At 47.8% G+C, this 13,916-nt stretch overlaps 1 protein-coding gene across 2 annotated transcripts in view; it reads right to left on the bottom strand.

Annotated features, from left to right (window-relative positions):
* STAT2 (signal transducer and activator of transcription 2) overlaps nucleotides 1-2,426 on the bottom strand; it is a 534,553-nt gene extending 532,127 nt beyond the window's left edge. The window contains exon 1 of one of the 2 annotated variants that reach the window (XM_086959626.1): nucleotides 2,271-2,426. The gene's annotated coding sequence lies outside the window, so the exon portion shown is untranslated. The remainder of the gene's footprint in view (nucleotides 1-2,270) is intronic. The other variant, XM_086959619.1, reaches the window with a different exon arrangement.
* Nucleotides 2,427-13,916: the final 11,490 nt, after the last annotated feature.

Raw genomic sequence — 13,916 nt, 5'->3', positions numbered from 1 at the left:
TATTTCAATTTTTGATTTATTTTGTATGATTTAATAAAATCGACCCCACGCCTTCCAAATAAATCCCTCTCATGTCCTGTTAATAATGTTGGTTAACGGAAGGATGGGGGTCCTTCGGCAGTCCCTGGCCATAATTCCCTTTCTACACTGAAAAAGGTTGGAAATGTACTCTTACCACGGGCATGAGCAAAACTATTTCCTGGATGGGGGAAAATGTGGTGTAGGTAAAGTGACTATGCAATTACTCAGCAGAGAAAACATACGTGTTTATATTTCCTCAGTTGAAAATAGAGGTCACCAAAAGTTGCTACAACATTTGGCCTAAAAACTTGTTTCAGGCCAAATGTTGTGAAGTCATAGCAGCCCGAAATCGGTACTAGTGCCAGGATGTAGATCTGCAAGTGTACGTTTGTAATTTTCATCAAGCATCGGCATCCTCATTTATTTTCAAGTTTTCCATAATATTGCCGATAATGGTTTCTACAATGAGTCTCATTTATTTTTTTTAAGTAAAAACTAGTGGTATGCATCAAACACGTTTTACAAAGTGAATCCTTAGAGAAATTGTATCCAGAGTTGTATAAGTTTAGCAAAACATTTTTTTATAAAGTTGCACATTTTTTGTGTGCTTTTTAATTTTGAAAGCTATCATCACTTTTGATTTAAGACTTCTCCGTGTATTTGCATATAATCATGGAGCATAAGTAGCCTCAAATAGTTAAATATTGCAAAGATCTGAACATGTTTTAATACTGGCATCACTGCTACCAAAGCAAGCTCAGATCACAGCTCACTGCATGTCCGTACAACGCTTGCTCTAATAGTACAGGCTTTGCATTACTTGTATCTACAAGTTTGAACAACTTATACATTAAATATTGCTTTGGTTGCAGACAATTGTAGTTCTATATCTGTGTAGCGAAGCACAGTGTCTGTGGTTGTAGTTCACGTTTAAAGCCGGTTACTTAATTTCATAGTAATCAAGAAACTCGTTTAAAGTCTGAAATCAGTCATTTTAAATTAATGACAAAAAAAATTGGACCTCGTGGTAGACAGCGCAAGTTTATAGCCAAGAGAGAGTTTTATGGAACGTTGTAACTAGGAGATCACTACATAGTAAGCTGAGGTATTCGTGTTGGTTTAGTAGTAGTGAAATCGCGTCTAGTCCCTGCAAATGCTGCCATGACTCTGTGCACGGATAAGTTCACACTAGTGGAAAACACCTGAGTGAAAATAAGTTAGGCCACTTCTGCTTGGGCCTCCCTGCCCAATCTGCACACAATAATGGGCCGGTACAGCAAGAGACTGGTAATGACACTTCCGTCCCCTTGGTAATAGGGTCCCATCTGCCTCCAGAAAGGTCGCTGGGGGCATTTAAACGGAGCAGACAGTGCAAATCGGCTTTCATGCTGTTGCAACTCATACCACATTGCACGCCTTACTAATGCTACCCTGATACACAAGGTCTTTCTTTTAATGTCGTATACAATATACTCGATTCCATACACCATGTTTCTTGTAAAGTATTGATTGTTATGATTTTTCGACCACCCTCCATTTAGAGACGCGCTTCATATGCAGCCCTTTTGGGTTTTCCATTCCACTCAAAGCGTTGCAGGCGCACTGGCACCACCAAAACTAACCTTTTATTTGCAAACCTAGAGAATGAACAGGTTTGGCAGAAAACCACCGTATAAAACAATCTCTGTTATAAATATTTGAGCACGACAGCAAGTTGACAATCAGGGTCGTATTGGAATACAAAATAGGGTCGTGCACCAAAGTGGCCCCCATAAACGAATCACATATCTGAAAAGTGGCACACCTATGCAAATCTGGCCAGTTTTAAATGTGTAAATGTTTTAATGTGTTTTGCAAGGGATGGGAGACTGCATCCATTTGTGCCTGTTGCCTGCAAAGTTTAAAGTAATATAATAGAAATGAACAGTAAAAGCCGGAAACACGAGCCATAAAAGAGGCCCACAAACAGCCAAAAACTAGTCCATACACCTACACTTAAATGGAATTGCCAGGCCTTCGGGCACGATCAGATTGCTCTATAGCCCAGGCAGTATTTACAATGAAAATACATGGTAGCCAAAAAGGTGGTGTCAACGTCCCCGCGGGTCTCAATGGCCCGACTCTTCAATGAGACAGAAAGCTGTTATTATATAGCAAGCGTTCAATGACAGGAGTGGTGAGTGCACTTGTATGTCACCCCACACCCCGTAGAAAAGGGCATGATAAACATATAGATCCCGCAGACTCACCCCTTTTGCAGCTCCCCCAGGCAGTAGACCAGTTCACAGATAGACGACGTAGGCGTCGAAGATGAGACAGTCCAGGCGGAAGTCGGCAGGACTGCTTCACGCATTCAGCAGCTGCGATTCTGCGAAGGCACGAGCGAAGCAACAACAAAAAAAAACGCCTTTGTGACGTTTAACAGATCGGGTGGCTCGCGGCGGTGGCTTGCACCAACAAATCTGCTGCAGCGCGGAGCATAAATCTCAGTCAAAAACAAGCACTGGCATAGCCAATAGGTATCACCTTTAGGACCTTACAAGCAGGGACTTAGCTTCAGGCGGGATGCTTGATGGTTTACACCAACCTAACAATTTTTATTTTTTTATTTTTTTTAACTAGTCGGGTATTATGAGGTCAGTTGGATTTCATCAGGAATTTTTACTTACACAGACAAAAACGCACATACACTCTGTTTTGAAAGTACTCAAAATATTGGTTATTTTTCAAAATATTGTGTTTTATGTCTTAGTACTTCTATCAATCCTCATTCCTCTCCCTTTCCACTCACTCTTATGCCCCTCTCATGCGCCCTGCTTGTTGTATAATGTATTTAAACATTATATGGCAGGGTTGTTGTTGGAATATCTGGAGCTCACCCCCCCCCCCCAATCTTACTGACCAAGCTTCCACTGCTTATACATGTTTAAACAGAGCTATTGGCGTCGCCAATGTGTTTAAACTATGCTGTAGAGCATTGTGGCTGCTGTCAGCATGTTGAAAAGTTATAATATAAAGCTTTACAAGCATTTTTGTTATCTTTTTTTTTTTAAATAGTTTTTATTGCAGACTTATGACACACATAATGCTTTTATGTAAACATTGCATCTTTGACCTCCTCTTGCATCTATCATTATTCAGCTCCTTACACAGCCTTGGAACCCACAACCCAGAGGTTGGGCGGCGTTGATCAGGGAAATGTCATAAGCAGTAGTGCAAAATACAGTTGCATCCATTTCGTAAGGAGTTCCCATGTCCGCTTTTAGTTTTTCTCCCTTATCCCCCTCTACATCCCGCAAACTATCCCCAACTTCCCTCCCCCCCTAGATTCCATCACCTACGCATTAGAGCTTGTTCAGTCTACATCTATGGGTGTCATCCGGAGCTAATAGTTGTCTAGGTATGTGATGTGCCTGGTGTGTCTTGGGGAGTGTCCCCGTCCGGGTCCTGTGGCCCCTCATCATCTTGCAATGTACTATCTCGCAAGGCCTGCACCAACGTTTCCCATGCAGCCGCTGCAGCCATCGTCCTGTCGTCTGGTCTCCGGCGTGCCATTTGGTATCGTAGTGTGCTTTCGGCAGCCGCCCATTTCAAGAACTCATTAGCCCATCTCTTGTGTGTGGGACCCGTTCTCGCCTTCCAAAGCCTCGTGATTTCCCTTTTGGCTAGGAGAAGGCCCATATCAATAAATTTGCTTGTAGCTCTATTTTTGGGAGCGTGTGGGAACCAATGCAGTATACTGACAGCCATATCAAAGTGTAGGCTTCCCTCTGTCACCTCGTTCAGCGAGTCTCCAATCGCCCGCCAGTAATCCCTCAGTCAGGGCAGGACCAAAACATATGTTCCATTTCCGCTCCCTCTGTGGTACATCTGGGGCACGCTGCTTCGGCCGCTCCGAAATATTTCCTAATTTTACCGGGTGTTAGATAGGCCCTATGGAGGACGTAGAAGTGTATTTAAGCATTTTTGTTACCTTATATATAACCAAGAAGACATTATGTGCAACTGAACGACCCTATTAAAAAATAATGAACATAAACATGTCTTCTAGTTTTTTGTCCTTGCAATGCTGGCAACTTCTTCTTGCCTGTTCTAATGCTTGTTTGTTACAGCTTTTTTTGTTATTGGGAAGGGGCACATAAACAACAGGAGGGCGAAGGTTGGTAAATAGTACCTGAATTACAATACGAGCAGCGAAGGGACACTAGGGGAAGAATCAACAGATGCCAGATTCTGAGTACAGACTGGGGTGGTGCTGAGTGATACTGAGATGGTGGTGTGCGGGTGCGGAGGTGATGCTCAGGTGATGCTGAGTGATACTGAGGTGGTGCTGAGTGATGCTGTGGTGCTGAGTCATGTTGAGGTAGTGGTGCTGCACTGGTGCTCAGGTGGTGCTGAATGATGTTGAATTGCTGCTGTGCTGAGGTGATGCACTGATGCTGAGGTAGTGCGCTGCTGCTAAAGGGATGCTGAGTTGGTGCTGAATTGCTCCTGAGGTGGGGCTGCGCTAGTGCTGAGGTGGAGCTGCACTGGTGGTGCCCTGGTGGGGAGGGAGTGATGTGCTGAGATGGTGCTGTGCTCGTGCGGAGGTGGTGCTGTTGTGGTGCTCAGGTGGTGCTGTACTGAGGTGGTGCTGCGCTAATGCTGTGTTGGTGCTGCACTGGTACTGAGGTGTTGCTGAATGATACTGAGGTGGTGCTGAGATGGCGGTTTGCTTGTGCAGAGGTGCTGCGTTATACTAAAGAGGTCCTGAATGATGCTGAGCTGGTACTGACTGATGCTGAGGTGGTGCTGTGTTGGTGCTCAGGTGGTGCTGAGTGATGCTGAGTTGGTTCTATGCTGGTACTAAGGTGATGCTGTAAGGGTGCTGAGATTGTGCTGCGCTAATGCTGAAGTGGTGCTGTGTTGGTGCTCAGTTGCCCTGAGGTGGTGCTGTGCTGGTGGTGAGATGGTGCTGCGCTAATGCTGTTGTGGGGCTGCACCGGTGGTGGTGCACTGATGCGCGAAGTGGTGATGTGCTGGTGCTGAGTTGATGCAGTGCTAGTGGTGGTGCACTGATGCGAAGGTGGTGCGGTGCACTGATGCTGATATGGTGCAGTGGTGGTTTTAAGTGATGCTGAGGTGCTGAGATGGCGTTGAGTGATGCTGTGGTGGTGCTGAGCAGGGCCGGACTGGCCATAGCGGGCACCGGGCAATCCACCGGTGCGCCGCACGGGTGGGGGCCGGTTGTGAGCCCCTGGGGGCCGTTTTTGTTACAGGACCGTTTTTTGCAGCATAGCTGCAAAATCGGCCTTGTACCAAAGTCGGCCGAAAACCGTCCCCAGCAAAGAGCTTGGCGGCCCCTCCAACCCCCCCCCCCCCCCCAGTGGTAGGGGGGGCCAGCCGAACACTTTGCCAGGGCTGGTTGTGGTTCCCTATCCGGCCCTGGTGCTGAGTGATGCTGTGCTGGTGCTGAGTGATACTGTAGTGGTGCTGAGTCATGCTGAGGTGGTGGTGCCTCGATGGTGCTGAGCTGGTGATCAGGTGGTGGTGCTGAGTGATGCTGAGTTGCTGCTGTGCTGCGGTGATGCGCCCATGCTGAGGTGGTGCTGCGCTCATGCTGAGGTGGTGCTGCGCTCATGCTGAAGGAGGGCTGCATTGGTGCCGGGTTGCTGCTGAGGTAGGACTTTACTGGTGCTGACTCATTGTGGTGCACTGATGCTGAAGTGGTGCTGCACTGGTGATGAGATGGTGCTGCACTGATGCTGTACTGATGGTGGCGCACTGTTGAGGAGGAAGTGGTGCTGTGCTGATGCTGTGGTGGTGCTGAGTTATGCTGAGCTGGTGCCGAGGTGAAGCTGCACAGATGCTAAAGTGCTGCTGCGTTGGTGGTAGTGCACTGATGCAGAGGTGTTGCTGAGATGATGCTCTGCTGATGTTGAGGTTGTGCTGCGCTGATGCTGAGGTGGTGTTGTGCTGGTGCTGAGGGGGTGCTGCGCTGGTTCAGAGTTGGTGGTGCACTGGTGGTGGTGCACTGATGAGGAGGTAATGCTGTGCTGATGCTGAGATGATGCTGTGCAGATGCTTAGATGGTGCTGTGGTTGGGCTCAGGTGATGCTGAGTGATACTGAGGTGATGCTGCGCTAATGCTGAGATGGTGCTGCACTGATGCTGAAGCGGTGCTGAATTGCTGCTGAACTGGGGTTGCGCTGGTGCTGAGGTGAGGCTGCGCTGGTGGTGGTGGTGCACTGATGTGGAGGTGGTGCTGTGCTGGTGCTGAGATGGCGCTGTGCTGGCTGAGGTGGTGAGGTGTAGATGTTGAGGTGGTGTTGTGCTTGTGCATACGTAGTGCTCAGGTGGTGCTGCGTGATGCTAAGGAGGTGCTGAGTGATGCTTTGGTAGCGCTGTTTGATACTGTGCTGGTGCTCAGGTGGATCTGAGTTGGTACTGCACTGGCAATGAGGTAATGCTGCACTGGTGCTGTGCAAATGCTAAAGTGGTGCTGCTTTGTTGCTGAGGTGGTGCTGCAACAAGGCTTTGGTGGGGCTGTTCTGGTGCTGAGTTCCTGCTGTGTTGGTGGTGCATTGAACATGTAGGAGGCGATGTGCTGATACTGAGGTAGTGCTGTGGTAGTGTTGAGTGATGCTGAGGAGATGCTGTGCTGGTGCTGAGTGATGCGGTGGTGGCATTGAATGACGCTATGCCAGTGCTACGTCATGCTGTGGTAATGCTGAGTCATGCTGAGGTGGTGGTGCTACACCAGTGCTCTGGTGGTACAGAGCTGGTACTCAGGTGGTGCTGAGCGATGCTTTCTTGATGCTGAGGTGATGCTGAGGTGGTGCTGCACTGGTGATGAGGTGATGCAGTGGTGCTGAGGTGGTGCTGTGTGGGTGCGGAGTTGCTGCTGAGGTGGTGCTGCATTGGTGAATAGGTGGCGCTGCGCTAATGCTGAAGTGGTGCTGTGTTGGTGCTAAGATGCTGCTGAAGTGGTGCTGCGCTGGTGCTATGGTGGTGAGGCACTGTGCTCAGGTGGTGCTGCACTGGTGGTGGTGCACTGATGCAGAGGTGGTACTGCGCTAATGCTGAAGTGATGCTGTGTTGGTGCTGAGATGGTGAGTGGTGCTGCACTGGTGCTGAGGTAGTGCTGCGCTGGTGCTTCGGTGATGCTGCACTGGTGCTCAGGTGGTGCTGCACTGATGCTCAAGTGGTGCTGCGTTGGTGCTGAGTTGCTGTCAAGGTGGAGCTGCGCAGGTGCTGAGGTGGGTCTACTCTGGTTTTGGTGCACTGATGCAGAGGTGGTGCGGTGCTGATGCTGAGATGGTGATATGCTGATGTCGAGGTGGTACTGTGCTGATGCTGAGATGGTGATGCACTGATGCTGAGGTGGTGCTGCGCTGAGGCTGAGTTGGTGCTCCACTGATGGTGGTGCACTGATGAGCAGGTGGTGCTATGATTATGCTCAGGTGGTGCTGTGCTGATGTTCAGGTGATGCTGAGTAATGCTGTAGTGCGGCTGAGTGATGCTGTGGTGTTGCTGAGTCATGCTGAGGGGGTGGTGTGCTGAGATGATGCCTCACTGATGCTGAGGTGGTGCTGCACTGATGCTGAAGTGGTGGTACGTTGGTGCTGAGGTGAGGCTGCGCTGGTGCTGAGGTGGGGCGGTGGTGGTGCACTGATGCGGAGGTAGGGCTGATGCAGAGATGGTGGTGTGCTGCTGTGGTGGTGGTGGGGTGTTGGTGCTGAAGTGGTGCTGTGCTAGTGTAGTTGTGGTGCTGCGCTGATACTGAGATGGTGCTGCAGTGGTGGTGGTGCACTGATATGGAAGTGGTGCTGAGTGCTACTGAGGTGTTGCTGAGGTGGTGGTGTGCTTGTGCAGAGGTGGTGCTCAGGTGGTGCTGGGTGATATTGAGGTGGTGCTGAGTAATGTTTTGGTGGTGATCATGTCATGCTTTGCTGCTGCTCAGGTGGTGCTGAGTGATGCTGAGTTAGTGGTGAGCTGGTGCTGAGGTGGTTCTGTGCTCATGCTGTGGTAGGGCTGCGCTGGTGCTGGGTTGGTGCTGTGCAGGTGGTGGTGCACTGAAGTAGGGAGGTGGTGCTGTGCTGATGCTGAAGTGGTGCTGTGGTGGAATTGAGTGATGCTGATATGCTGCGCTGAGGTGGTGCTGAGTGATGCTGTGGTGGCACTGAGTTATGCTGTGCTGATGCTGAGGTGGTGATGCTACACTGAAGCTGAGTTGGTACTGCGCTGGTAGTGAGGTGGTGCTGCACTGGTGAAGAGGTGGCGGTACGCTGGTGCTGAGTTGGTGCTGCACTGCTGCTGCTGCGGTGGTGCTGTGAGGGTGTTGTGGTGGTGCTCAGATGCTGTTGAGTGATGCTCAGGTGGTGCTGTGAAGGAGCTGCTGAGGTGGTGATGAGAGAAACTGACTGGTGCTGAAGTGGTGCGGTGGTGATGCTGAGGGGGTGTTCCACTGTCTACTTGCAGGATATATTGTTAAGTAACCTCACATTATGTGCCGCATTTGGATAGCACGAGGAGGCATCTCTTGATATTCTTAATATTTCACCAAGGATTCAAACCTAAAAGAAAGCATCAGAAGTTAAAAGCACACAACTTCAAGCTGCTTCCATTTTCAGAAAACAGAGCAATAACGGCATGTTTACCTTTTTAATTGTATCCAAATAATCACGCTGTCAAAAGCACAATATAAATAGATTGATCCTACTCTCAGCCATCTTCTTAAACTACACTTTCATTAAGTAAGTATATTATTCAAGGTTTGGACATTTGAGCTAATGAAACCAAACATTATATAGGATGAAAAACAACATAGTCTCTGGCTGGAAAAGTGCTTGTGAAACTAAAGACAGTAGAAAACAAAATAAGGACATGATTCGCAGCCATTGGCTGAGCGCGTTTGCAAAGCCAAATGAGCCCAGCTAAAAAAAACGTTGTGCGCCGAAACTAACTGATATGGTCAATAGTGAAGTGATCCATGTAACAGGGCCAGCCTCCAGGGCATGACCAAAACAGCAAAATAAAGGAGAAATGTCAACTGTTCACCAATGAAAACAAAGGAATTTCGAAAGGTACATGAAGGAACAAATCAAAACAGATGGATGTGCTGAAAGCCCATATAGTAGAACCAGCATATCTCAAGAGACCGCGCATGTGCTGCCTAGGCAGGACCTAATTAGCCAGTTTGGGGGGAAATGTATTAATCCATAGCACCTGCTTCTGGGACAGAAATTCATGACACTGCCCTTGGCTATCAAGTTCGTCACACTTGCTGACTAGGTCTTACTTCCATTGACAAATTGACAACAAAACGCACAACAGCAAAGAGCTCTTCAACATCGTAAAGAAATTCTCCAACCCCAGCTCCAACACCAACGATGTCCCACCCTCGTAAGACCTCTGCGACTCGCTGGCCACCTTCTTCCACCGCAAGATCACAAACATCCACGACAGTTTCAACGCCACGACCACCCCGACAACCACTGAGACCTCCGCCCTCACGACCACCATCCGCACCAACCGCCTGCTCTACTGGACCAACATCAACGACGATGACACCATCAAAATCATGAACACCATCCACTCCGGATCTCCGTCAGATCCATGCCCACACCACATCTTCAACAAAGCCAGCACATCCATTGCACCCCATCTCCGGAAACTCATCAACACCTCCTTCGAGACAGCAACCTTCCTGGAGAGCTGGAAGCACGCCGAGATCAACGCCTTATTCAAGAAACCCAAGGTGGAACCCAAGGACCTCAAGAACTTACGGCCCATCTCCCTGCTCCCGTTCCCGGCAAAGGTCATCGAGAAGACCGTCAACGAACAACTGACCCGCTACCTCGAGGAGAACAACATCCTGGACCCTTCCCAGTCCGGGTTCCGCAGCAACAACAGCACCGAGACTGCCCTCATCGGCGCCACCGATGACATTAAGTCCCTGCTGGACAACGGAGAAACGGCGGCCCTCATCCTCCTGGACCTGTCAGCCGCCTTTGACACGGTCTGTCACCACACACTACGAACACGCCTCCACAGCGCTGGAATCCAAGAGAAGGCCCTGGACTGGACCACCTCCTTCCTCTCCGACAGAACACAGAGCGTCCGCCTTCCCCCCTTCCGCTCCGAATCCACCGAGATCATCTGCAGCGTACCCCAGGGCTCATCCCTCAGCCCAACTCTGTTTAACATCTACATGGCACCGCTCGCCCACGTCACCCATCGGTACGACCTCAACATCCTCTCCTACGCCGATGACACCCAGCTGATACTTTCCCTCACCAAGGACCCCCACACAGCCAAAACCAACCTTCACAAAGGAATGAAGGCCGTTGCTGAATGGATGAGGAACAGCCGACTGAATCTGAACTTGGACAAGACAGAGGTCCTCATCCTCGGATCCAACCCTTCGCCCTGGGACGACTCCTGGTGGCCGACCGCATTGGGAACCACTCCAACACCCACCGACCACGCACGCAACCTAGGGGTCATCCTCAACTCCACCCTCTCCATGACTAAACAGGCCAACGCCGTCTCCTCCTCCTGCTTCAACACCCCTGCATGCTCCGTAGGATCTACAAGTGGATCCCCACTGAAACGAGAAGAACAGTCACCCAGGCCCTTGTCAGCAGTAGGTTGGACTATGGAAACGCCCTCTACGCAGGACCCTCGGCCAAACTCATGAGACTGCTCCAATGCATCCAGTACGCCTCTGCACGCCTGATCCTCGACATCCCTCGCCGCAGTGACATCACACCCCACCTGAGAGACCTGCACTGGCTCCCGGTCAACAAGAGGATAACCTTCAAGCTCCTCACCCACGCACACAAGGCACTCCACAACACCGGACCAACGTACCTCAACAGACGACTCAGCTTCTACACCCCTACCCGCCCGCTCCGCTCCGCCGACCTCGCCCTCGCTACAGTCCCATGCTTCCGAAGAGTGACCTTAGGTGGCAGATCGTTCTCCCACCTCGCCGCAAAGACCTGGAACACCATCCCCATCCACCTACGGCAGACCCAAGACCTGCTGACCTTCAGAAAACTCCTCAAGACCTGGCTTTTCGAGCAGTAGCAGCATTCCCCACCCCAGCGCCTTGAGACCCTCATGGGTGAGTAGTGCGCTTTACAAATGATATGATTGATTGATTGATTGATTGATTGATTGACAAAATCAGTAGGTCTGGTAAACAGGCAATGGTTTATTTATATATATATATTTTTCCAAACCTGTGGAATAGATTAAAAGTAAAGAAAGATGTAAGCCCACCAGCCATGATACTGAGGTGCCCATTGTTTGCTTAACTATTATTATTGATATTTTAATAGGAAAAAGGCAAAAAGAATGACAGCCGCATTCATTATATCACCCCTGTATATGCAGATTCATATGATACAGCTCCAAAATCTGATGTACAGTCAAACCTCCACAAGGATGGAAAAATTCTGGGAAAAAACTTGATGTTGATGGAGCAAGGATTCAAGAAAACGAAACTTGCTTGGAGCAATCTCTCATTAACAAGTACTAATCACCAGAAAGAGTAAAAGAAGATGAAAATAACATGAGCACAACATTCACATATGGAGAAACGAGCTTTATGCACGCTTAAATAACAAAGAATAAATTGCAGCGTGACCAAACCTCACTTTAAACCGTAAAAACACTTTTGTGCATGTGCAAGCCAGAACTACATAGATATAAACATAAAAATACCAGAGCACATCACATATGGGTAACTTTCATTCTTTGTGCAATCTGCACTCTTCTTCAATCAATGTTCTTATAAAAAGAATTTTCAATCCATGAGAGTCACGTAGCGTAGACCAGTCAGAATTTATTCTTTTGAAAACACAATGTTCCACAGCCGACACACATTTCGCCCTATGCGGTCTTCCTCAAGGCTTATTCACGATGTATTGAACACTTTATTTATATCCGAGGATATGATTTTCCAAGAATTCAAGTTTCCAATATTCAAAATACTTAGTGTAAGATTCACATTAGATTTTCAGCACCCGTTCTTGCATACAATATGTCAAATTCCAAGTCTTCTGTAATCACCCTTGTTGTGGAGCCATAATACTTTCCATCACGCGGAGTCGATAAATGTTGCATTCGTCCATGTTTGGATTCAAGTTGTTTTCAAACATGGATGAATGCTAAATTTATCGACTTCGCGTGGACTTGGAATTTTAGATATTGTATGCACGAATAAATTCAGACTGATCTACCCTACGTGAATTGAAAATTCTTTTTATAAGAACATTGATTGAAGAAGAGTGCAGATTGCACAAGGATGAAAGTTACCCATATGTGATGTGCTCTGGTGTTTTTCTGTTAATGTGCTATCTGTTGCCCTCATTGTGGATACAGAACTTGACGCCCAAGTCGGATGAGCGCTGGACATCAAAGTTGCACTCAACACTTGATGTTTGTATATGGTTGCTGAACTATTACAATAAAGAGACACTTTTGATGTGCAGGTCATTTATAGCAAATCTACCTTGTCTTGTATGTTGTCAGAACTACGTAGATAACCATGTGACTAACCCATTTGAGAGGGAAAACTCTCACGCATGTGCAAGAATTACTAATATTAGGTCTTGAGGCAACGCATACCTGGCATATGCTTGCCTGAACTTAAAGAGAGCTGTTGCTGCTAATGTTTTTGCTTAAAGAAAGTGAAATTAACATGGGATAGAGTAGAAGTGGGCGGTGAAAAGTGAAAATCATGTATTTGAGAAATTAAAATCTGTTTATGATTCCTTTATTAATACTGTAGGTTTGGGCCTAATGCGATATGCAAAGAAAAAAGATGGAGGTGAAGATGGACACGAGCTAGACATGTGCTGTGTGATAATGATGTGACCTGCTGACCGTGTTGCTGACAGGCTGCCAAGAGCCATGGACAAGTCACTGTGTGAACGCTTTTCTCGACTGTGGAACACTATTGAAATATGTTTTATTTTGAAACATTAAATACATGTGAAAAGAAATAAGGTAGAATAATAAATGAGCTAAAAAGGAAGGGTTTGTTAGACAAAAGAATTTATAAAAAAAATAAACATGACAGAATGATGTGGTGACAACTCCCCTACCCCAGGCCAATTACAGTCCATGATCCAGCGATATTAGCAACTTTTGAGGATGGAACATGCAGAAATGAAGACTATAACTAGAGTGACTAAAAGATTAGGTAGATAGTCATCTTCTTCATCGATGCTGAGAGTGCGAAAGAGAGAGGCAAGAGCTACTGCTGATGAGGAAAGGAGAGAACATACTGGGAAGATTCACACCTGAATGACAACCTGATTAGATTGAAGATTCCGGAAGAATATCGAAGAGGGAGAGAGTGTAAGAGAGGGATGTGCCCTGGTGCGTAGGGTCGGTAGAGAAGTTTTAGTGAGTATTGCCCTGTCCTGATCTTGCCCTATAGTCTTTGTCTTCTGACTCTTAGCTTTCACAGCTCATTGAAGGGAGTCACTTTGTCTCATTCAAAGAGGCCCAAGGACCACCACTGGTGGTACAGTGTTATTCAGTACTTCACACATCAGTCAGTACATAGGTCTCCACTTGGCCTCAAAATGCAAATGAGCTCCATACATATTGGTAGTAAGCTGTTCCATTGCCAAGAGTGACCAAGGTCTGTGGACCAAGTGCACAATTTCTTAGGAGGCTGTACACATGCTATAATGCAAAATGCTGTCATTCTAAGTGCAATAGAACCAATGCTTTAGTGGCCTGACCCACTAACTTAACTATTGGAGGCAGGTGAAAAATGTGAATGACAGTTGAGCAGACAAATGGATGAAGTGGGCTGATCCAAAGGCTCTCTGTGTATGCACATAAATAGATTTTGAACATTTATGGTGTTTTTCTTTTTGGGGTTGCATGAG

This window comes from Lissotriton vulgaris, chromosome 1_1, assembly GCF_964263255.1.
Source record: "Lissotriton vulgaris chromosome 1_1, aLisVul1.2, whole genome shotgun sequence".
Classification (NCBI taxonomy): domain Eukaryota; kingdom Metazoa; phylum Chordata; class Amphibia; order Caudata; family Salamandridae; genus Lissotriton; species Lissotriton vulgaris.
This window is presented reverse-complemented; position numbering and strand designations above follow the sequence as displayed.